Consider the following 24,052-nt stretch of genomic DNA (forward strand, 5'->3'; position numbering starts at 1 on the left):
CCATGTGTTCTCAGAGAAGGAAACCAGACTTGGACAATACGTATTTACATGTATGGTGTCAGATATACTTTTGTTTGATGCCCACAGCATCTTGGACGAACCACTCAGGTCAGAAGGACTGAACCTCTTGCTCAGGGTCACACAGCAAGCACCACATCTTCATCCTGGGCTGTTTTGGAACACACCAGGTAGCCCTGCTTCAAGGGCATACAGCAAGCACCACATCTTCATCCTGGGTTGTTTCGAGCACACCAGGTAGGTCTGTTTTCAGTTTGTTTACTCAGGGAAAAGCTGTTCTGAGTCAAAAGTAGGAATGTGCCATTTAAGATAAGTGATATCCTCATGAAGACAGATCTGTGGTCCTGGTGCCAGTGGGTGTACACTTCATTAAATAGACATACAACAGACAGGCTGAGTGTGAAGTGGCAACTTAATATAACCCCAAACCAAAGATTTCTTGACTTTTACATGGTAAGTGTCTTTTATTGATTATTTTCAGCATACAGTGTAGAGTCCTTTTACGAATCCTTTCAACATTTGCAGACATTTTTGATTTATGACTGTAAGGGCTGGAGGGAGCTCTTGCTACTCATCTTTAGAAGGAGGTATTTGGGAAAGCTTCTTATATTATACTCCCAAAAGAATTTTTCCCATTGCCTGGATGTTCAATTTGACTAGCCAGCACAGAGCTGGGCAGAGGTGGAACAGTAGAGTAGGAAATATACATTGCTCATATTCACCCATTCACTGCTCCTTTTCCTTCCTCTAAAATAAAAACAAACATCAAATCCCCAGCTGTTTTATGGATGGTAGTATCCAAAGGACACAGTCTGGCCAGTGTTGTTTGTGCCTCTTTTCCTACTTTTTGTCTTTTGGCATATAGAGAAACAAATGACATTTGAAAGCAGGAATTTAAAAATATTACAGAAGAAAAGTAAGAAGCCATCTATGTCTGTCTACCGCCAGGCATCCTGCATGGAAAGGACAAGCTACAATATTTTAAGGTTGCTGAAAAGCACCTTCTTGCATTTGCAGCTGACTGGAATTCTTAGGTCAGAGACCACCTGACACTCAAAATTCTGGGATCATATGCCGTGTTTTATATTCATGCATTTGGAGAAACTCCTGATGGGAACACTTGGGAGTGTGTAATGATAATTGGTTGTTTGTCCCAACTGGTGCCACTGCCCTTCTCAGTCCCAAATGAACACACAGATGCTATATTAATTATGAAACTGTTGGCCAGTGACTACAGGTTCTTATTTAGCCAGCTCTATCTTAAATATTAACCCATTTCTATTAATCCATGTATTTCCTCATAGTTTTATTTTACCAGGGAATGCAGGACCTGCAGCTGCTTTGCCTGCTACATGATGACTGATTAGTGTCTCTGCAGAGAAGAGAGCTATTTCCTATTTGTCCCTGCATATATCCTGATTCTGTCCAGCTATGTCACTTCCTTTCTGACCAATCAGCCAATCAGTGTTTTGTTCATTAGCCAGTAAGAGACACACATGCGCAATAACATTGCCCATCAAACCTTTCACAATAGATGGTTATACTATAAATAATATTTATAAATAATAAATAATATTTATCAATAAATAATTATTATTCAGTCTAGGAAATGGAGATTCTCCAGAGTAAAAAAGATGTCAGGAAAATGGACTACTTACTAGTTTAAGAAAGGATGCTGGGGCCAGAGAGATGGCACAGTGGTTAAAAACACTTACTGCTCTTACAGAAACCTGGGTTTGGATCCTTCCTAGTATCTTTTGTAACTCCTGCTCAAATGCCCTCTTCTGACTTTAGTGGGCACCTTTATTCAGGTGTTGCACATAAACACAGATAAGCACACACACACACACACACACACACACATATGCACACATACACACAAATCTTTAAAATAGAATGTGATACCTCCTTCCGTGGAAAGATACATGAAGATGAAGGAATTATCCGCCATCATGAACCCAGTGAAAGTAAGTATTGGTTTTGGGAAAAGGACCAATAGGAGAGACTGGGAATCCGAGGCAATACACTGTCTCCCGGCTTCTACCAACTGTCATTTAATACATCTTTAGGTAAATTTAATGATGTCTTTTTGTTTAGGTTTCCTTACAGTTTGAGCACAGCACAGAGTGCCTGCTCGTTCAATCTTAGTTCTCAGGATGATAAGCATAAACTAAGCACTGGCATTATCTTCAGATGAGAATATTTCAGTGTTGTGAATATATGCACCTTTATTATGATCACTCTGCATACAGTGGGGGTATGATCTCTATGCCTTTTTACTGTTAAACCATATTTATATGCACTGATTACACTGGTATTGATGTAAAATCCAACTTTTAGTCAAAGATCCTCTTGCTTCAAATGCAAAAACTTCAAAGGTGAGTTTTACGGGATTTCTGTAGTTTCCATTGTCAGGGCATCTGCCACAAGCCTTTTGGTATTTGGTTATAAACTAGAATGTTAGAGATGAAAAATTACTGAATGTTGGATTAAAATGGAGTATACTTATGGAAGTTATTCAGAATTTATCATTTTTTGCCTTTGTTCCCAAACTCAGTCATCTTCATTTTTTTCTTGCATAAGTAACTAGCCTTATTGTATACTCAATTAAAAAACCTAGAAAAGGTAATGATTAGAAGAATACCATTGTTGATATGCATAGAAATATTTTCATTTTAAAAACTCATATATATATATATATATATATGATCATTGATTATTAGCGCATCGATAAAAACTTTGAGTCTGTTAATATTAGACAGATATTGAAAATTCCCTCATTTTCCAATACAACAATGTGATTACTATACTCCTTGGAATGATTCAGATGGACCTAGTTGGGTGCATAATTGAAGATATCTTTGACTTGGGTCACAGATTTTAGTAAAATTGTTTAGTAGTTGTTCCTGTGGTTTTCTCAGCATAGGGAAAGGGCATTGTGTTCATTAAGGCTAAATAAAGAGAGGGTCAAGAAATTGCAGAACCATAGCACAGGTGTTTGTGAACTGATGGAGTCTGAAATCTAAGCTCAATACTATATGCAAGAAATTGGGGGAGACTGCTGCACTCTGGGAAATGTGTGGGAGTTACTAGATGGGAATTTCCCTTGTGGTCAGAAAATGGGTCAGAAGCTGTTGAAGAGTTGGATGAAGGCTACTTCCAGAGAGCAGGATGCTTTTGGAAAGTAAGTCACACACTAGTATGATTTTTAGTATTGATCATCATCTTGACAGCATCTAGAGAGTCCTTTTTGCATGTAGGTGAGGGATTGTCCAGTTTCAGCTATTGAGGTAAGAAGACTCACCATTGCAGTAGAAGGAGCTGGTCCTCAGGGAGGATGCTTCCAGGTCTTTTCCAGCTGATTCCTTCATGTCCTGTGTCTTAACTATGTAGTGTGGTCAGCACCTTCAAGATCTGAGGCTACTGTTGGCAATGGCAATAGTCTGCATTGTTGTAAATTTATTAGACTGCTCTGATCAAAGTTCAAAAACAGATTGCCTATCCTTGACCCTGGAGATTTTATTAATAGATTATGGCTCTTAAATGGAGCATTATAACCCCAAGTGGCATAATTTCATTACACAGAGAGAGACAGAGACAGAGAGAGAGAGAGAGAGAGAGAGAGAGAGAGAGAGAGAGAGAGAGAGAGAGAGAGAGAGAGAGGAGAGAGGAAGGGGGAGACAGAGAGAGTAAACAAAAGATACTATGATTTCCTATGGCTTTGCCAGACATGCAGTGTTATTTCAAACACCAATTCAGCCACTTAATCTTGGAGTTAAAATTTGTCCTTCCTGAAAGATGTGCATGTGCTGTGGTAAAGGTGATACAATACTTGTGGGAGTGACTAACCTATCATAGGTCCACCTAGAGACCCATAACCTTAGAGGGGGCCCATTCCTGACACTATCTGGGTAGCTATAAACCAGAGAGTGGATAGTTAGAGAGCAGCCTTTGATTGCCTATAGATCTACACCTAGATGTGAAGCCTTGGAAGATTCCCCATCTGTACTGGCATGTGTTGGAACTGTTCTGGTTTTCTTTAGGCAATGTATTGGTAAGATTTCCTGAGTATAGCTTTCCGGTCACACACAGAAGACATTATCTCAGAGCATCCATTCTGTTCCTCTGACTCTAGCCCAAGTTCATCTGTTTTCTTCATTTGTGGCAGTTCTGAATTTCAGTGACAGTCTCTGTCTGCTGCAATCAGAAGCTTCTTTGATGAGGAATGAGAACCACACTTACCTGTGGGTACAAGGATAAATATTAAGAATGCAACCGGGGCTCAAGATGGTTTACATTCTCCTCTATGGTCCATGACATCACCAGCCACAGGTAATTGGCTAGAATTACAGCACCAGGCATGAATTCCTCTTTCTGGGCTCTTCTCTCTCCCTCTGTGCCCTTTTACATTCTTGGTATCTGAGGTTACTCTAGCTTATATACTCACATCAAAAGATCAGAGCTAGTAATTACAAATAAGACACAAAATGTGACATTTGTCTTACTGTGCCTGCGTTACTCAATATACATACCCCCATTCATTTACCTACAAAGTTCATGATTTCAATTTTCTTTACAGATTAACATAATTCTATTGCATGCATGTACCATATTTTCATCATCAATCAGCTAAAGGGCATAGTGTGTGTGTCTGTGTGTGTGTGTGTGTATTTCACCACAGAATTCTACCTCATTTTTAAAGGAGAGACAATATTAATTACACTATACTCTTTGAGAAAGCTGAAAATTACACCGCACTTTGTCCACAAGCTGTTGCTGCTGACCTTAGAAGTGGTTGTTGGGAAAAGAACTTCAGTATCATTCAGCAGGGCTTAAGGATACAGGAAGTGGCTTAGGATAGCCTCTAGGTAGTTCAAACTAAGCCTGTACAGCTGGAGTTGTTGGCGCCAGGCCTCATCTCTTTTGAGTCTTATGTGGTCCCAGAGCTGAGAGGCTCAGCGTCTCATGTTCCTTGGGAACTGTATTGCAGCCCTCAGTGGTGTGGTCAATGCCTGGGTGATTCAGCCCTAGAGTACGAGTACCTCACCCAGAGAACTGGGCTCATCCTCTGCCTCTGCATCTCTCATGGATATACCTCAGCAGCACAACAGCCATTGATATAGTCTTTCTCATCACATATATACTGGGAGGATTAAACTGGAGATGTTAAAGCGCTTTAAAACTCACCAGTAAACAAACTCTTCCTGCCAGCTATTCTGCAGAACTAAGAGATTCTTGGAGATGAGAGAGAAGGGATAAAGAATGTCTTGGAAAATGGCCAAAATCACCAATTTTTCCCTAAAATTAAATTAGACTATTGAAAGGAAAACTCATGAGTTAGAGAGCACAAACTATTTCCATTTCCCCCAAAGCATTGTTCTTTGGTTATTAACATGTTTCTTGGTTGGATTGTTCAAATAAAACATTTTTTCTTTAAAACAAATAGAAATATTCTATGTAATAATTAAAATTCTTACTCCGTGAAGAAAATGGCTCTTCTTTCGATTTATATGCTGTCAACTAACACATATGCTGGCATGTTGGGAGTCACAGTGTGACCATAAAACACTCAGAATACTCTGCCGACTCATTTCATGTTTGGTTTTCATCTGGTTTCATTTAGAGCCATGAATATTCTATGTTTATGTTAGAATTAATCACATTTAGTGACCCTTCAGCAAGTGCAATTCTGACCTGTTCTCATCACAGCTAAGTTCATTATATAGTACATATTATACATACTATTTTGCTGAAGGGAACATGAGAACAGATGACCTGCATGTGATTTAGATTAGTGTAGAAAGGTTCTCAGGTTGCCTACAGTATTGAAAATAAACAGATACTAACACACATGTACACATGTATATATAACTATATGCACATACATGTGTATATGTTCAATCTACCTTCAAATGATTGAGAATTTATTAGAAATGTTGAAACTGGACTTTGCTAAATAAACTTTGATAAATAAGCCCTCTTGCTTTTTTTTCTCTTTAAGTACCCTCAAGAAATCCTTGGGTTTTGAAAAATATAAACACCCTCCCCTATGCACACACTCCTCTATTTGGGTTAAAAATATAACCCCAGAAATTTCCTATTTGAAAAAATAATGATCCACTAACTGGTTACTGTTGTTCAACTATTTGAGGATTGACCTCCCCAGGTTGAGAAAATGGAGCCTGGAGAGAAGTCAAATAATCTACAATAAATTCTTACAGTCTTGAGGAAGCTGCTTGAGATCAGGGACCAAATTAACATATTTCTGAGTCTCCAGATGTGCTCTTTCATAACATGAGCCATTAGTTGAATTTTAATTTTTATATTAAGAACTACTCTGTTCTGTGTAGCATTTTTAAAAATAAATAACCTAAGTTCAATTATACTTGACACCGATCACGGTGTATTGCAACCATATTCCTAATATTGTTGAAATATGGACCAAGCAATGGTCATGATCTGTGGACTAATAATTCATGGATTTGAAAAATTGTCCCCAGGAGTCTCCATGTTGTATTTCTCTTCATCTATGAGAAACAAGTGGCAAATGTAGTTGAAAGTAAATGAGCTGTTCTTTCTATTTAATTCAAGATGTTTTTAGAACTCTAAATAAAAGACTTTAGGAAGAGTTATTTTTTTCTTTTGATCTTTATAATGCCCTTTGAATTAAAAGCTTAGCTGGCACATTAATTGTTGTCTGGCCAAAGCAGTGTATTCATAGACAGGAATGAATGCTAATTTGTCAGCCAGGCTAAATTATGCATATTGTCCTATCTTTTAATTTCCCATGGCTGTTCACAGCTGGGGGCTGTTCCTCCATCCGGGATTCTACTGTTTTCTCTAAAGCCTTTACAGTTGGATCACTGAGACTGGGAGACTGGGTTGCTTCCTGTTAGCTTCAGGCTCTCCGTCCTCTCTTGCTCACTTCTCTTCATCTCCTTACACTTGTTAATCCTGAAGTTCATACTCTCTGTAGGATGATTTCTAAGTGCTATGCAGAAGGAATATATTGGCTTCCTTCATTCCAACATAAATATTTGAAATTAGGGTATATTTCACTTTTATGGAAAATTTCCCAAAGCTATAGAAATCAAAATATATAGACTACATAGTAGTAGACAATGAGGAACATTGGAATATTCTTAATTATTATTGGAAAGGGCTAATGGAATTAAATAGGCTTTATTTAAAATTTCCCTAACTTTGTAAGGAGGCTATGCAGAATTTTATTCTGAAAGAGTCTAATAGAGTGTAATTTCTTTATCTGGTTGGGGGAAACCAATACCTAAGGGTAAAAAAATAAAGGAATAAAATCAATAATCTTAAAATAAAATCCACAAAGCATTGTGGGTTACCACACTGGATGAAATAAATGTAAGCAGCAGCATCCCATTGCAAGTCAGTTTCAGCATCTCAACTTAGAACTAATTCATAACTTGAGACTCAAGATTCATTTGATTCTCGAGGTAATGCAGTAGCTGCTTTATAAGGAAACAACAAATGTTTCAAAAACTACTTAATTCACTTTTAGCTACTGTCACATGAAAATAAGTAAATCACCTTCTACTGTTTATGGAAGATGAGATTCCTTCATTGCTGGTTTTGTTGTGACTGACTGCACACAGCAAAACCTCTGAGAACACTTCTCCTTGTGCACACTTTATGTGGACTGAATTGCTAGTATAGTTCTAGATAAGATGCTCATTAAGAGTTCTTAGAGGGACCTCCACTGCTTGGCCATTTGGCTGGAGCATCTGCCTTCTCTGGATGGATTCTAGAGCAGGGCAAAGTTCAAGAGTCTGGGCCTGAGGGGAGGCATGACTTGACAGGTTTCACTCCTAAAAACTAACTTTCCTGTTGCAGTTAGGGTGGTTTCTTGAAGACACAATTGTTTGGAGATAGAAAACCAGCTGCAGAACTAGATAGAGAGTTTTCAATAGAGGAGTCTAAAATGGCTGAGAGGCACTTGAGAAAGGGCTCAACATCCTTAGCCATCCGGGAAATGCAAATCAAAACAACTCTGAGATACCATCTCACTCCTGTCAGAATGGCTAAAATCAAAAACACCAATGACAATTTATGCTGGAGAGGATGTGGTGAAAGGGAGACACTCCTCCATTCCTAGTGGGAGTGCCAACTGGTTCAGCCACTTTGGAAATCAGTATGGAGATTCCTCAGAAAAACGGGAATAAACTTACCACAAGACTCAGCAACTCCACTCTTAGGCATATATCCAAAAGATGCCCATTCATACAACAAAGATGTCTGTTCCACTATGTTCATAGCAGCATTATTTGTAATAGCCAGAACTTGGAAGCAACCTAGATGTCCCTCAACCGAAGAGTGGATAGAGAAAATGTGGTACATTTACACAATGGAGTACTATTCAGCAGAAAAAAACAATGGAATCCTGAGATTCGCAAAGAAACCATCCTGAGTGAGGTAACCCAGTCACAAAAAGAGAAACATGGCATGTACTCTCTCATATATGGATTTTAGACATAGATCTGGGGAGTGCCAGCCTACAATCCCATGGCCAAAGAGTCTGGGAAACAGAAACTTCATTTAGTGGCTGATTGAAGAAGAGGCAGACTCCCTCGGTTAATTACTGAGCTGAACTCAAGAAAGCCAGTAACAGAGAGGAAGGACTGATGACCAAAGGAATTACGACTGGGCTGGGTTAACCCCCAGAAACAGCTGACCTGACAAAGGTTAACTCTTGAATCCCAGGCATCAGCCTGGGAATCCAGCATGGGACGGATCAAGACCCCCTGAATGTGAGTGTCAGTGAGGAGGCCTAGGTAATCTATTGAGCCTTGGGCAGCAGATCAGTACCCATCCCGAGTATACACAAGGACTTTGGACTCCTATCCAACAATGTGAGGTTCGCTCTCACCCTGAACTCTTAGGGAAGGATATAGGCCCTGCCCTTTATGAAATGACAGACTATGGATACCCCCATGGAAGGTATCACATTCCCTGGGGAAATGAGGGGATAAGGGGGGGATTTGGGGGAGGGCACGGGAGGAGGGGAGGGAAAGGGAGAGGGACCTGGAACTGACTTGTGAAGCAACCTTGTTTCTTATCTAAATTTAAACTGAAAAATAAATAAATAAATAAAATAAGTTACTAAAAAAAAAAGGAAATCCAAAATGAATAAAACTGTGTGAACACATGTAGGCATTGAAGACTAGTCCCATTTATAAAGAAGTAGTTACATACTAAATTACAATCAAAATATTTGTAATGTCTATCTTTCTCTCATGCATCCTTTGTCACTTGAAGACTTCTATCTCAGTGACTGTGATGCTCATTTTGGGCTCTCCAGTTGTTAATATATTGGTGACGTGCAGTGCTCCCATTTAGGTGCTAGAATCCTGATGTGATAAGAAATTTGACTAAACATGCCACACACACATGGTAAAGTGCTTACTCATATGTAAAAGTGGGAATAGTTGATTTATAGAAACAAAAAGTAGAATCAATATTGGTTGAGAAGGGAAACAATAACACAACAGCTACTAAAGTACAAGTAGAGGAGAGGAATATTTTATAATGTTCCATAGTACAAAAGGGTGGCTGCAATTTACAAATTAATTTGTTATATAATCTGTAAAGAACAAAACTGAAACATTTGAACATTTTGAATACAAAGAAATGATATGGTTAAGGAGACTCAAATGCCAAATACCCAATTTGTTCATTATCTACAGCATGCACTGAATGGTCACAATTTACCATAATAATACATACTGCTGGGGCTAGCTGTAGGGTTTAGCCTTCCCTGCCATCAGCCTGGGCCTGAAACAGTTACAGTCCCCAAAAAACATAGGATACTATATTAATTATGAAACTGTTGGCCATTTTCTTGTTTCTTGCTGGCTAGCTCTGATTTAAGTATTTAACCCATAATTGTTAATCTAAGTATTTCTCTTATTGGAGAAAAGGGTCCGAACCTCTTACTCCTCTGGCAGGCTACATCGTCCCTGCCTCTGTGTCTCTTTCCCAGAATCCTCCTCAACTTCTAGCCCCACCTATCTTGCTTCCCTATTGGCCAACAGTGCTTTATTGACATATACACAGGACTTCACCATCAGCTAGCAACATAGGTCTGTGGTTAAGAGTGCTAACTTCTCTTCTTGAGAATTTGGGTTCAATTCCTAACAGCCACATGGTGCTCACAAACCTTCTATAACTCCAGTTCTAGGGGGATAAAACACCCTCTTTGGCTCAAATATCAGGCATGGATGTGATACAGACATTCTTGCAAACAAATATCCATACACACAAAATAAATACAATTAAAAATATGTACTGTTGATGAATATGTACTACAGTACACTTGATCCATTAATAAATGTAATATTTGTGATGTTATAAAACAAAAATACATTTTCCTATAGTCTTTTACATGGATAAGTTGTGCATTGCTTTGCTTTGTAAAGCTATGTTTTTAATAAGCGACATATCAAGCCCTGATTAGAATATTTTAGGACAGCATACAGGTTGGCACACTATGGCTTTTGTTTTTTGTTTGTTTGTTTTGTTTTGTTTTTTTGCTTTTTAAGACAGGGTTTCCTGTGTAACAGCCCTAGCTGTCCTGGAATTCACTCTGTAGAATAAGTAGGCCTTGAACTTGTGCAGATTTGTCTGTCTCTGCCTCCTTAGTGCTTTGAATAAAGGTTTGTGCCACCACTGCCCTGCACACTATGGCCTCTAGACCAACATACTTTTGAGTGCTCTGCCAGCCAAGGAAGGTTTCCTATTGTTTCTATCTTACCCCAATCAGAAAAGCTAAGACCCAAGGACCAAATAATAACAAATGCTGGTGTGGATATGGAGAAAGTAGAACACTTATTCATTGCTGGTTGTGGCGTAAACTGGTACATCCAGTATGGAAATCACTGTGGAGTTTACTCAAAAAGTGAGCAAAAGATCTACCATCTAATCCATTTATAGTGCTCTGGAGGATATACCCAAGGGACTTTATATCATGCTATAGAACATTCACATTCATTCCTGCTTTATCCACACTACATAGAAAATGAAAATAGCCTAGATATCTAATAGTTGATGGATGAATAATAAAATATGCCACATTTACATTGTGGAATATTACTCAGTTATTAAGAATATAAAATTATAAAATTTACAGATAATTGAACAGATCTGGAAACAATAATTGTGAGTGAATTATCACAGACTCAAAAAGACAAATGTCACATATTTTCTCTGATTTATAGATATTAGCCTTGAATCTTTAGATATTTATGTTCCATTTGGAAGACCTATAGAATTTAGGTATTAGTGAGGAGCCATGTGGGAGTATTCAAGGGAGGAGAGTAGTATAAAGGATTAAGTGGTGAATAATGATATAGGAATGGTTTAATGAAGAATGGATGGGGAGCTAGAGTTCATGAAGGACAGCAGGGAAGGAGAGCTACCACAATAAACAAATATAAAAAGGGTCTTATTGCAAACCCACTGTTGTAGAAGCTTCTTAAATATATCCAAACACATATATAAAGAGTTTAAATGGAGTTTCCTTCAAAGAGACAAATACTAGACACTCGAGAAGAAGAAATGAAATGCTCAATCACATTAATAGGTTCCCTCTTTTGGAGTTATTAGCTAGTAAGGTCCCATAGACCTCCAAATATTACAGGCTATGGCAATTCTGTTTGCTACCCTGCAAAACTCAACAAGACTGTGTTGCTGATGGCACCATTACTTAAGATACAGAATATGAAGAAATCAAGCTTGTATTGACATGGAAGCTTCATCTCTACTAGCTAGCTTCCATTGCTCTGGGAGGTACTTTGCCCAATACTGAAAAAAATGAAATAGCAATCTTGACAAGCTGTGAACTCTGCAACCTACACAATGACTAATCATGTAGACCTGCTTACTGATTATAAACCTCTTTTTGATTGAATGTAAAGTCCACTCCACTAGATGGATACCATTGTCAGGTCCAAAATCTGTGAATAGACAGGTCATAGTCCCCAGGGAATAGCCTATTACTATTAATCTTGTAAGTGGACATAGTCTTACACTGACTCATACTTTTTTATTGCTATACCTATTAATATAGGTAAAGTTATAGTTATGATTACTGCACTCTCTGGCCTCATCAGAGATGCTTCTTTTCACAGTAGATGACAATTAACACCCAGACCCACAACTCTTCAAGAGGGGAGCTATGGACGAATTCCCATCCATTTACTATGAAACTGTAGGCAGTTGGTACCTGCTTGGGAAGAAAGAATCAGTTCTTTAATGCTGTGGGTCTTTGCTGGTGGGTCTTCCCAGGGAAGGCCACACACCCAAGAGTAGATGGGCAGTATAAGTGAACGGGGAGGGAAAAGGACACAAATTGCAGTAGGTAGGACAAGGCAACTGGATCTGGAGGAAGGAAGGAGATATGAATAGGATCTAAATAACATTGCATGGAATTCTCAAGGAACTAATAAAAACAAGAAAATTTAATAGTTGAAAAAATAAAAATTATTATCAATGAAAAGAACGTAAAATTTGAACAATAGAAAGATTATAGATGAAAATAACATGAAATTTCTGTTCAGTGTGTATAAATTAAGATTTATTTAAACATAGCTATAATCTCTGTTTTAGATATTGTGTATGTGTATTTTATGCAAAAAATTTGAGTTCATTAGTTGAAACATGGAGCATATAGCTCACAGTGTAATATTTGGTTCTAGACCTTCACAAAAAACACTGGGATAGTGGATTCTTTTATTTACAGCTAACTCTCAGTTTAGGTTTTGTATCATTCATTCACTTATTCTACTTGAGTTCCAATTCGGAGACACTTTTTGTCTGCCAGCTTGTCCTCTAAACTCTTGACAGGATAATACTTTTCTATTTAGATGTAATATCCCCTGAGTTGTCACGTTAACTCTTCTTTTTTTTTTTTTTTACTCTTCTTTCCTGTCACTTAAAAATAGAACAATGCATGACCAAACACAGAGAAAGCATACCATTTGACTTTATTTCAGAAGGGAACTAGAAATGGAGGGACAATTTTTTAGGATGTTTCAACATTCTTGGTGAGACCTGAGAAACCAGTCATCTGTGTTTCCCCTTTAAACAAAAAAGGAGAAATAAAATCTTCCCTTCTCTCTAATTATTTGTATCCTACATGCAACAGCTAACCCATCACTCAATAATCTTGCTTGTTTTAAGGATGCTGGATGCTATACCATGAACAATATTTAGAAAAGAGAATATGGGTTGGCTAGTGAATTAAGAGATCCGCAGGGATGCACAGTGTTCCACTCTTTGTTGTTTGCCCTGTAGCTGAAGACGGAGTATTTCCATCTGACCTAGGACAGTAGAAACCTGTGACTTCAGCACACATTTTAGTGATGTGATCTCTTGACACCTGGGTTGTCCCTGAACTAAAGCAATGCTTGGTTAAAATGCATCTTGTTTCTAGATAAATCAACACGGCATAGCAGCTGTTTTATTTGCAAACACTTTTAGAATCTATCTATAGTACAATAAAACTAAGGAATAAGGCACAGTATCATTATACTCTGCAGCTTTTTTTCCTTAGGTGTTTCATTCCCAAGCACAGCTTTGAAGTTGTGAAAGCACTTCAGCAAGTGTTTTGAATTTAAATTGGTCCAATGTGATAATTATTACCCTATTTATAGCATGTTTCTCGGCTCACATATATTTGGAATGAAAGACAAATTCATTGTTCACTATATATATATACATATATATGTACATATACATGCTACTTTTTGAATAAATGTTAATGAAATATTTGTAGTTCCCTAATACCTATAGTTTTCTTAAACCTGATAATATTCCTAATCCCCATAAATCTTTTAGTTTTCTTTAAATAACTGTAGTGAAGCATCTAATACCATTAATCTAAATGTTTGTGATATGAAGAATTAATTATGGAAGTGCATCACAGCATTCTTTTGTCTTGGCTTCTTATGATATGCCTTTAGTATGTGTTCCTCCTTAGGCTGTAAGTACCACGATTAGTGTTTCCAGCTTACTTCATTGTAGTATCCATCATGTGAAACTACACTTCATACACTAGTACCAAATATTTACTGATGAATAAATTAATACGTTGTCCAACCTCTAAGAACCAGAGTGTTAAAGTGAACATACAATGTATGCTATGACTTTTCTATAGAAATTGCTTTATATGTCTTCATTATAGCAAACTGATAAAATGACAATGAAATATAGGTTCTTCTAGAAAACAAGAGGGGCCTATAGATACATCATGAGATTGGCATCTGAATAAAAGATGTATTTATGTAGAATTCAAGAAAATATAACCTACAGGATAATATGGTTAGACTGTCTCATTTTCCTTGGTGGTGAATATTGTGAGTAGGAGACATGAGAGTAACTTTGACTCAAGCAGGTTCTTCCACAGGTTTTAAATTCAAGCAACCAAAAGTCTATACTTCAATTTACATCTCACTACCATAAATTCCCATATAACTTTGCTTACTTTTAAGCTTAGGATTGTATTAGCCATAGACTTGGGCATGGTTGGTCAACTTCCTTGATGACTCCACAAACTTTTTTTTTGTTTTTTTTACAAGACAGGGCTTCTCTGTATTGTTTTGGAGGCTGTCGGTCCAGCCCGGCCTCGAACTCACAGAGATCCGCCTGCCTCTGCCTCCCGAGTGCTGGGATTAAAGGCGTGCACCACCACCGCCCGGCGACTCCACAAACTTTTAAGATAGTGTTCAGTTCCACTTCACATGAGTTTGATCAGTTCTTTTAAATGACTGCTCTTCCACACTGTATTTATTACCTATTTATTAGCTATGGTGCTATAGTATAAGGCTTAATGGCTTTCTCCAGTGTATCTAATTGTTACTTTCGTATCTCCTATATGGCAAACATCTCTACACTCATACTACTGTATGAGATCACACCACACTTAGCCAAATTAAGTAGAAGGCAAAACAAACAATGACAAAGCCAAGCCAAAGTCACACTTAGATTTATGTATGTATGTATGTATGTATGTATGTATGTATGATGTATGTATCCATCCATCCATCCATCCATCCATCCATCCATCCATCTATCTATCTATCTATCTATCTATCTATCTATCTATCTATCTGTTGTTTACCAGCAAAATTTGATGTGCATGGTGTACATGAAGGTGCTTACAAAGGCTGGCAAGTGCTGAGTTAATGGAACTGCAGTTGAAGGCAATTGTGAGCTGTATGGTATGGGTTATGGTAACCAAACCTGGGTCCTCTGGAAGAGCAGTTAAGTGTTCTCAACTACTGAGTCATGTCTCCAGATCACAGAGTCACATGACTTAAAAGATAGTTTAGTAGCTTAACATAGTTAAAATTTATCTCTCCTTTTAACAGGGTCTATTGCAGGTCCAGATGAATTAAGATGCAACCCATCTCCATAGAGCAACTAACTATATGGTCGGTTGAGTTCGGGTGTACTCTGCTAAATAGGCAAAACCTTGAAACTGTTGGCTGGTCAAGCAGAGCAGAGATGATGCTCTTTCATGAAAATGCTTACATACCAAGATGATTCAGTGCTTTAGGGTTAGGAGCAATAATGTTTCAAGGTGGACTGATATAGACAACATCTCATTCCCTGAATAGAATAATAGCTATGAGAACAACCAACGGTGTTGGATGTTACCACCATGCAAGTATTATTCTATTCAGTTAACAGCAATGACATCTTTCATTTCAATAATGATTAAAGCACAGACAATCAAAATAAATGGTGTGTATTGGGATTTCAGTTAAGTTCAGGATTGACAGGGAAGTAAGAATGGTAGGGATAGAGATAAATACTAGACTAATTTTTAAAAATAAAAAATAGGTAAATAAGTTGGGGTATTTCTAGGGTCTACAGATTTTAGAGAGTATTAAAGTTGTGGACAGTTACTAAAATTGTAAGGTACAAAGATGATGGGAATATGAATGGGAGAACAAGTAGATGTAGGAATAAGAGAGAAAGCCTTGAGATATAGGTGAAAATATAGTAAAGATGATTTGTATTAGGCTGTGCAAGGGAACACACACAGAAAATCTAAAACAACTGAGCAATACAAAACCATCATGAGATACATATGCAAGAATGGAGATTAAATAAAAGAAAATAGGAAATAGAAAGATACTTATGGAGTAAATTGCTGACACTGCTATGTTGAGTTGAAAGGTGATCTTTTCCTAGAAGACTCCATGTAGTGTTGTTTGTGGGAGGACAGAATGGGAGGCAGTGGTGTCCAAGCCTTTGTAATGTGTGTCATTCTGGTATGTGAGGGAAAGGAAGCTGCAAATCTGGTCCTACAGGTGCAGTGCATACGTGCATCAGCTCTTTGCTTTTCACTTGACAAAATGATGTTGAGAATCTTTAAGTCATCTCATGCTTTGGGACTTCCTGTTTTTCTCTTTCCATAGTGGTAGTCCATTGCTGGAAGATACTTGTTTATCTTATCTTGTAAATAGTCTACCCAAACTTCTGCTCAAGCTGATTCTTATGATACTGAGATATAAGAATCCTCTCATGTGTGCCTTATCAGATACTATACAATTATTTTCTCCTAACATGTGGCATGCCTTTCATTGTCTGCATAGTATGTTCTGCATGGAAGAAAGCTGGGCTTGTTTTTTAAAAGCATTCCAGAGATAAATTCCCAAGTTCAGGGTAATACAAAAGGATTTCTTTTCAATGAATAGATTGAATTTCATAGGCACAAAAGAATCAGATTAACATGAGTTATGACCGTCACTTCATCTTATATATAAATATTAAATTTACTGTATCATAATCCTACTTTCAAAATAAAAATACATAAATTTTTTATCCATGAAGTTCCTTTTCACACAACTATTTCTCGTCAGTGTGCTTCTAACTTGTACCCTTCGATGTCTATTTCTACTTCATCATTTTTTTCAAGTGTATGGGCTTAAAATATACTAACTATTCAGTTATTTTTTAAATTGTTGGATGTATGCTCAATATGTGCCCTTTTCACTGATATTACTAAATTTCATACTATTTTCTTGCTTGTTTTTTTCTTTCATTTTGTATTTGGTTTTTGAGACAGGGTTTCTCTGTGTAACAGCCCTGGCTGTCCTGGTACTCAATTTGTAGACCAGGCTGATCTCGAACTCACAGAGGTCCAACTGCTTAGCCTACTGAGTGTTGGATTAAAGGTGTGTGCCACCATGCCCAGGGTGTATGCTGTTTTATTAATTAGTTTAGCTAGGCATTTAACAAATTTTACTGATATTTTCTCACTACCAAATTCATTTTTTAAAATAATTTATTTATTCATTGGCTACTTTCTGTGTTATGAAAGTGTTCTTTGCATAGTCATTTACTTCTGTGGCTTCATGCCTGTTGTTCTCTACATCTTAAGGTTTTGTATTTTAGGATACAGTACTGATTTGCTATTTTTTCCCAAATAAATATTTGGGAAAATTAATTTCTTTCTACTTTTTAAATCATAGCAACAAATTTTGACTTTTCATACCATTCAGTATGTTTTAAATTTTGTATTGTAAAAAAACATGATGTATTCAAAGTGTATTTTAAAACTTGTAAATATGCAGGTATGTTTCACTTGATTTTTAACTTTAATTTGATTAAGGGCAGGAAATACAAGGCATACAATTATAATGGTCATAAATATATTCAATTTTGATTATAAAGCAAAGTGGGACATATCCTTTTAAGTATTCTGTATAGACTTTAAAATACATAAAGTTTTGTTAGTGGTGGTAAAATGTGTTATGCCATTTAGATTAGCTTGATTTTTAAAACTTTCCAGTTTTTAAAGTATTCCACATCCTTATTAATATTTTTGTCTTGAATCTGTATCACATGTGAAAGAGCTACCATTAGTCCAGCTATAGGTATAACTTTAATAAACATAAGAGGTGCACACTGTTAAGTAAATGTAGGTTTATGTGATCTGAATAGTGGAATAGTGGAATAGTGGAATAGTGGAATAGTGGGCATCTATACATTACTCTGCCACCTGCTTCAATAACCTTTCTCCTGGCAAGCCCTAGTGAGAGATGGCTGGGCCTTTAGTGTCTGTTTTTAAGCATGGGAAACATTGCCAGCAGCAACATTCTCATTTGTAACTACAGAGTCCACTGATGCACTTTGACAGGCACTTAGGCATGTTTCAAAATATCTGAAAGGGTCAAGCCTAGCTCAACCAGAATTTACCTAATGGCTCTGGCTGGCTGCCTGTGGGATTTTCAGACAGAAACATGTGGCTAAGCAGCTTCAAGCTTTCTTAGCAGGTTGTGTAGTATGCTAACCTGACTGGCAATGCCTTTCCAACAGTTGGCTGCCAAATATGTAAAAAACCTTGTTTCTTTTAGCCTAAAATGTTAGAATCCTTAGGAGTGTGAAATGCTGTGGAAATCTCAATTGGATTTTGGGTTTTCAACAAAGCAAATTATCAGTTAGATACCACTTGCTCACATACTCCATCCCCAGTGCTTCAACTAAAATTTTCTAAGACCTATTACACAAGGTAACACCTATCCGTGAACCATGTCTGCTTATGATTCTCAGCGATGAGGCAACTTGTTAAGTTACAGCTGTCAAGGGAAACTACAAAAAAAGGTAAGTGGATCTTCTTAAGTGCAAGGAGGTGTATTTAAAGCAACTGAAAACCACTTTCTGGAAGATCAGATGGTAAGCTCATAAGATCTCATAACGCATATTGGTACAGATGTCCCTGTAGGCAAACATGATCATCTTAGTCCTATACAGATATGAATGTGTACCTTCCCCCTCTCCAGAAACACACAATAAAAGTTACTCTGGAGCATTATATTTAGACTATGAACTAGTTTTAGTTTATGTTGTAGGAATTACAACATATCTTTAAAAAGTATTTTTTATTTAAATCTGTAAGAGAATGTAAGTTCAGTAAACATTTTGATAGGGCTCCAAAGACATAGTGCAATCACTTTCTGCTGTTGTGCTAAACGCCATTATCAATAGCAATTTGGCATAGGAGAGCATTGATATCCTGGCAGTATGCTTACCCTGCCCCCTGACAACTGGCAGGGTACGCACACTGACATTTAGGAAGATATTTAGACAGCTCAAAGGGCCCTGTTTTATGTGGCTGCTACATGCATTATGTGGCTGTGTAAGGACTCTGTACACATGTGTAAGCTTTCCCTTTTAAGTGAGCGCCTCCCAACTCTGTTTGCCTCCTTCCTTCTCTATTCCTGGTTGATCAACACCTACCCCTTCCTTTGCTCCTTTTCCCCAGTAAAATACACATGGGTTTTGTTGAGATTTATGGTTTGTGTTTCATCGCCTGCAGCTGCAGAAAACAACTGCTTTTTTTCAATTCACAGGTTATAGTCCATCGTCAAGGTGAACCAGAGCAAGAGCTCTAGGCAGGAACATGAAGACAGGGACTTAAGCAGAAATCGCAGAAGAATGCTGTTTACTGGCTTGTTCTGTCTTGTTTGCTCATCTACTTGTCTTAAATACCAAGTCCACAGAATAGCACCACCCACAGTGGGCTGGACTCTCCAGTCATCAACCAGCAATTAACAAAATCTCTCATACACACACACACACACACACACACACACACACACACACTTTTTATCCTGCAACTTTACTGTGTTTATTAGGTCTAAGAGGTTAAGTAGATTATAGAGGGTATTTTTGAATAAAGAATAATGTTAATCATCATAATTAGGGCTGGAGAAATGACAGCAGTTAGGAGCACTTGCTGCTCTTCCAGAGGGCCCAGGTTTAGTTTCCAGCACCCATATGTCAACATTCTGTAATTCCTGTTCCAGGACATCTGATGTCCTGTAGTTGCCTCGGTAGTCATTGTATATACATGGTTCAAAGACATAGACAGAAACAAAAGACTCATGCACATAAAACTAAAATCAATATTTAAAAAATCATGTTATCTACAAATAAGGATAGTCCTCTTTTCCTGTTTTATCTATTTTATGTCTCTCTCCTGTCTATTTTCTATAGCTAAGAAATCAAGCACTGTAATAAAATGAAAGAAGGGACAAGAGGCATTCTTGTTCTGTTCCTGATTTTAGAGGAAATGTTCATTTGTTTATATTATTGATTTTAGAGTCAGTACTCTATTCCTCTCCATTTACTATGTCAGATACTGCTCTGTTGTCTATAATCTTTATTATTTTGAAGTATGCTCTATGTTTCTAACATTTTCAGGACCCATACCCTCCACTGGAAGAAGGGATGGGAAGACAACAATATAAGAACACATTTAACAACAGAAAAACCAATATGACACCACCAGAGTCTAGGGACTCTACACCAGCAAGACCTGAACATCCCAGCACAGATGAAGCAGAGGAGAACAACCTTAAAAACAACTTCATGCAGATGATGTAGTCCCTAAAAGAAGCAACGAGAAAAATCATTTAAAAATGGAATAAAAAACAAAAAAATTCAAGAAATTGGCCAGGTGGTGGTGGTGCTGGCGCATGGCTTTAATCCCGGCACTTGGGAGGCAGAGGCCGGTGGATCTCTGTGAGTTTGAGACCACAGAGCTACTTCCAGGATAGCCTCCAAAGTAACAAAGAAATCCTGTCTCGAAAAACCAAAAAAAACATTTCAGAAATGAAGGAAAAGACAAAAAATTGCAATAGGTTTTTGCATCTTTTTAACTTTTGAGGTTGTTTTATCAGAATGTGTGTCTATGTACCATGTGCCTTCCTTGTTCCCACAGAGGTCAGGAGAGAATGTTATAGACCCTGAAAATGGAGTTACAGACAGATTTTACCTGTCATGTGAAATAAAGCCCAGGTCCTCTAGTAGCAAGTGCTCTTAACCACTGAGCAAACTCTATAGTCTATATTTTGTATCTCTCATGAAGAGAGATGCAAAAATTCTTAACAAAATATTAGAAAATGTATTCAGAAGTACATTATGACCTGAACAATGGGCTTCATTATGGAAAGGCAGGGTTGGCTCAACAGATATTAATCAATAAAAATAATGCATTGTATAAACAAACTAACGAGTAGAAACAATAAAAATATGATCACTGTCATTGATGATAAAACCAAATTTAAGTTTTATCTGTCTCCATACCCCGGCCTACAGAAGGTGCTAGAAGGAAAACTTCAACCTTAAGAGGTTAACCCCAAAGGTGGGCAGGTGTCACACCATAACAACAAAATAAAGAAATCAATAAACATCGCTCATTGGGAAGAGGAAAAGGACAAGATCTCCTGAGCAAACTGGGAGCATGGGGGTAGGGGAGAGGGAGCTAGGAGAAAGAGAAGGGGAGAAGAGGAGGGGGCAGGAGGACATGAGGGAGCAGGAAGACTGAGTTGGAGGAAGAATAGAGGAGAGCAAGAAAAGAGATACCATAATAGAGGAAGCCATTATAGATTTAAAGAGAAATCTGACACTAGGCAAATGTTCAAAGATCTACACGGATGACCCCAACTAATAATCTAATCAATAGTGGAGAGGCTACCTTAAATGTCCTTCCCTGATAATGAGATTGATGACTACCTTGTATACCATCCTACAGCCTTCATCCAGTAGCTGACAGAAACAGAAGCAGACACCCACAGGTAAACACTGAGCTGTACTCCTGGAATCCAGTTGCAGAGAGGGAGGAGTGATGAGCAAATGGGGTCAAGGCCAGGCTGGAGAAACCCACAGAAACAGTTGACCTGAACAATGGGGAGCTCATGGACCCCAAACTGATAGTTGGAAAACCAGCATAGGACTGTTCTAGACTCCTGAATGTGGGTGTCAGTTAGGAGGCCTGGGCAACCTATGGGACCTCTAGTAGTGGATCAGTATTTATCCCTAGTACACAAATGGACTTTAGGAGCCCATTCCACATAGAGGGATACTGTCTCAGTCTAGACACACAGATTTATATCTTTTGTTTTTTACAAAAATCAGTTCAAAATGGGTCAATGGCCCTAACTTAAAACCAGAAATATTGAAACTTGTAGATGAAAATATAGCAAATAAGTGAAGGCAGGAATTTTGAGAATAGAACATCAGTGGCACAGGAAATAGCCCCAGGTATCAACAGATCAGATTACATGAAATTACAAAGTTTCTGCACAGCAAAGGAAACTACCAACAAGGCACACAGAGCCCACAAACAGGCAGAAAAATCTTTGAAAGCTGTATTTCATGTATTTCAGACAAGGGCCAGTGTACAGAATTTACAAAGAACTGTAAAAATTAAAAATAAAGGAAACAAAGCTATCAATCAACAAATGAGCTAATGGATTCAGCAGACAGTTTTCAAAGAAAGAAAGGAAGAAAGAAACACAAATGGCCAGATAAACAGTGTATTAAATTGACCCCAAAAGACTTTTCCCCCCAAGACAGGGTCTCTCTGTGTAGCTCTTGCTGTCCTGAAACTCACTCTGTATACCCGGCTGATCTCAACGTCAGAGCTCCACCTGACTCTGCCTCCTGAAGGCTGGGGTTAAAAGTGTGTATTGCCACACTTCGTCTAATGACTTATTGCTATCTGCTCAGAACATTGCATCTCTCACCTGAGAATATTCTAATTACAGTAGACTATGATTAACACAGTGACCTACACCAACCAAGGTGCAGTGAACAAAGACCAGAGAAGGCACAGGTCTGAAATGAACATAAATACTGCACCCCCCAAGAAGCAAGGATCATTGTGGAAGAGGAGGAAGATAGAATGTAGAATGTAAGAACCTGAGGTATTGAATGACAACAGGAAAACATCTCTGGACACAGCAGGGCAGCTGCATACATGAATACACAGTAGTTCTGACAGCATGTGTGAAATCCTTGTAAGCCTCCAAAGGAGTTGGGCAAACATTTCCACCCCAAGCTGGGGGGTGGGGAGTTATTGGCAATTAGCTGGGAGAGAGACAGTTTGCCTTAAGTGTGTAACCCCTGCAAAGTTGACCATTCTTGAGTGTAAGGCAGCCCATCAAGGAAATTTGGGCAGCAGAAAATTAGTTTTGAAGGATTTTTCCTTTTTTAAAAAATAAACAAACTTAAATGAATAAGGACAAAGGAAGTGAACTGGGGAACATTTGGGTGAATTTGGATAAATACCACAGTAAACTGCATGAAACGCTCCATGTAATAATGGAAGGAAGAAACATAGCAGTTTTCAGCATCTTTAGCCATTCGGGAAATGCAAATCATAACTATTTTGAAATACCACTTCACCCAAGGCAGAAAGAATATCATTAAGCAATCTGACAGCAAATGTTGGAGAAGATGTGGAGAAAGCAGGATTCTTAGTCACAGATGTGGGGATGCAAATTAACACAGCCATCGTGGAATTAGTTTGGCAGTTCCTCAAAAGAATTAAAAATAGAACTACCATATGACCCATCTACTTGACTCTGGGTCTATGCTCAGAGAACCTCTGACTCTTCCAAAGAGTTATTTGCATCATGTATACTGCTGCTTTATTCACTATAGCAGGGAAATTGAATCATCTTAGTTGCTCATCAAAAAATAAATAATGAAAACATGGTACATATATAAAATGGAATTTTTTTCAGCAAGAAATACAAATGAAGGGAAAATAATGTTTAACATTATATAAGGTTATACAGTCTCTGAAAGAAAGAAAAAATGTCTCCTTTTTCCTCAAATGCAGATACTAGCCTATGATATGTCCATATATATGTAGACAAATGCATATATGGATTCACTGTAATATCTAGACAGAACAATGAAGGGAAATATTAGATAGTAAGGAAGGACTAATTTTAGTATTTTAGCAAGTATATTTTGTGATTTGAGTAAAGGAAAATGCCATGAGTATGTTATGGAATAATCTTCAGGTGCACTATAAAGATGTGTCTTTGCCAATACACCTTCTGATTGGTTTAATGAAATGCTGAATGCCCAATAGCTAGGCAGGATTTTGGGGACAGAGCAAATTCTGGGAAGAACAAGGGTGGAGTCTTGAGAAGACACCAGGGATACAGAGCAAGTAGCATGGGATTTACAAAGTAAATGT

At 37.8% G+C, this 24,052-nt stretch overlaps 1 long non-coding RNA gene across 3 annotated transcripts in view; it reads left to right on the forward strand.

The window, feature by feature from the left end:
* The window catches only part of LOC110341461, a 60,362-nt gene extending 40,056 nt beyond the window's left edge, over positions 1-20,306 (forward strand). For 2 of the 3 annotated variants that reach the window (XR_005869549.1, XR_002383414.2), the window contains 2 exons: positions 88-4,350; positions 20,260-20,306. This is a non-coding gene — a long non-coding RNA (uncharacterized LOC110341461). The remainder of the gene's footprint in view (positions 1-87; positions 4,351-20,259) is intronic. The other variant, XR_005869550.1, reaches the window with a different exon arrangement.
* Positions 20,307-24,052: the final 3,746 nt, after the last annotated feature.

The sequence above is a fragment of the Mesocricetus auratus genome, unplaced genomic scaffold (genome assembly GCF_017639785.1).
Source record: "Mesocricetus auratus isolate SY011 unplaced genomic scaffold, BCM_Maur_2.0 Super-Scaffold_100018, whole genome shotgun sequence".
In the NCBI taxonomy this organism is placed as follows: domain Eukaryota; kingdom Metazoa; phylum Chordata; class Mammalia; order Rodentia; family Cricetidae; genus Mesocricetus; species Mesocricetus auratus.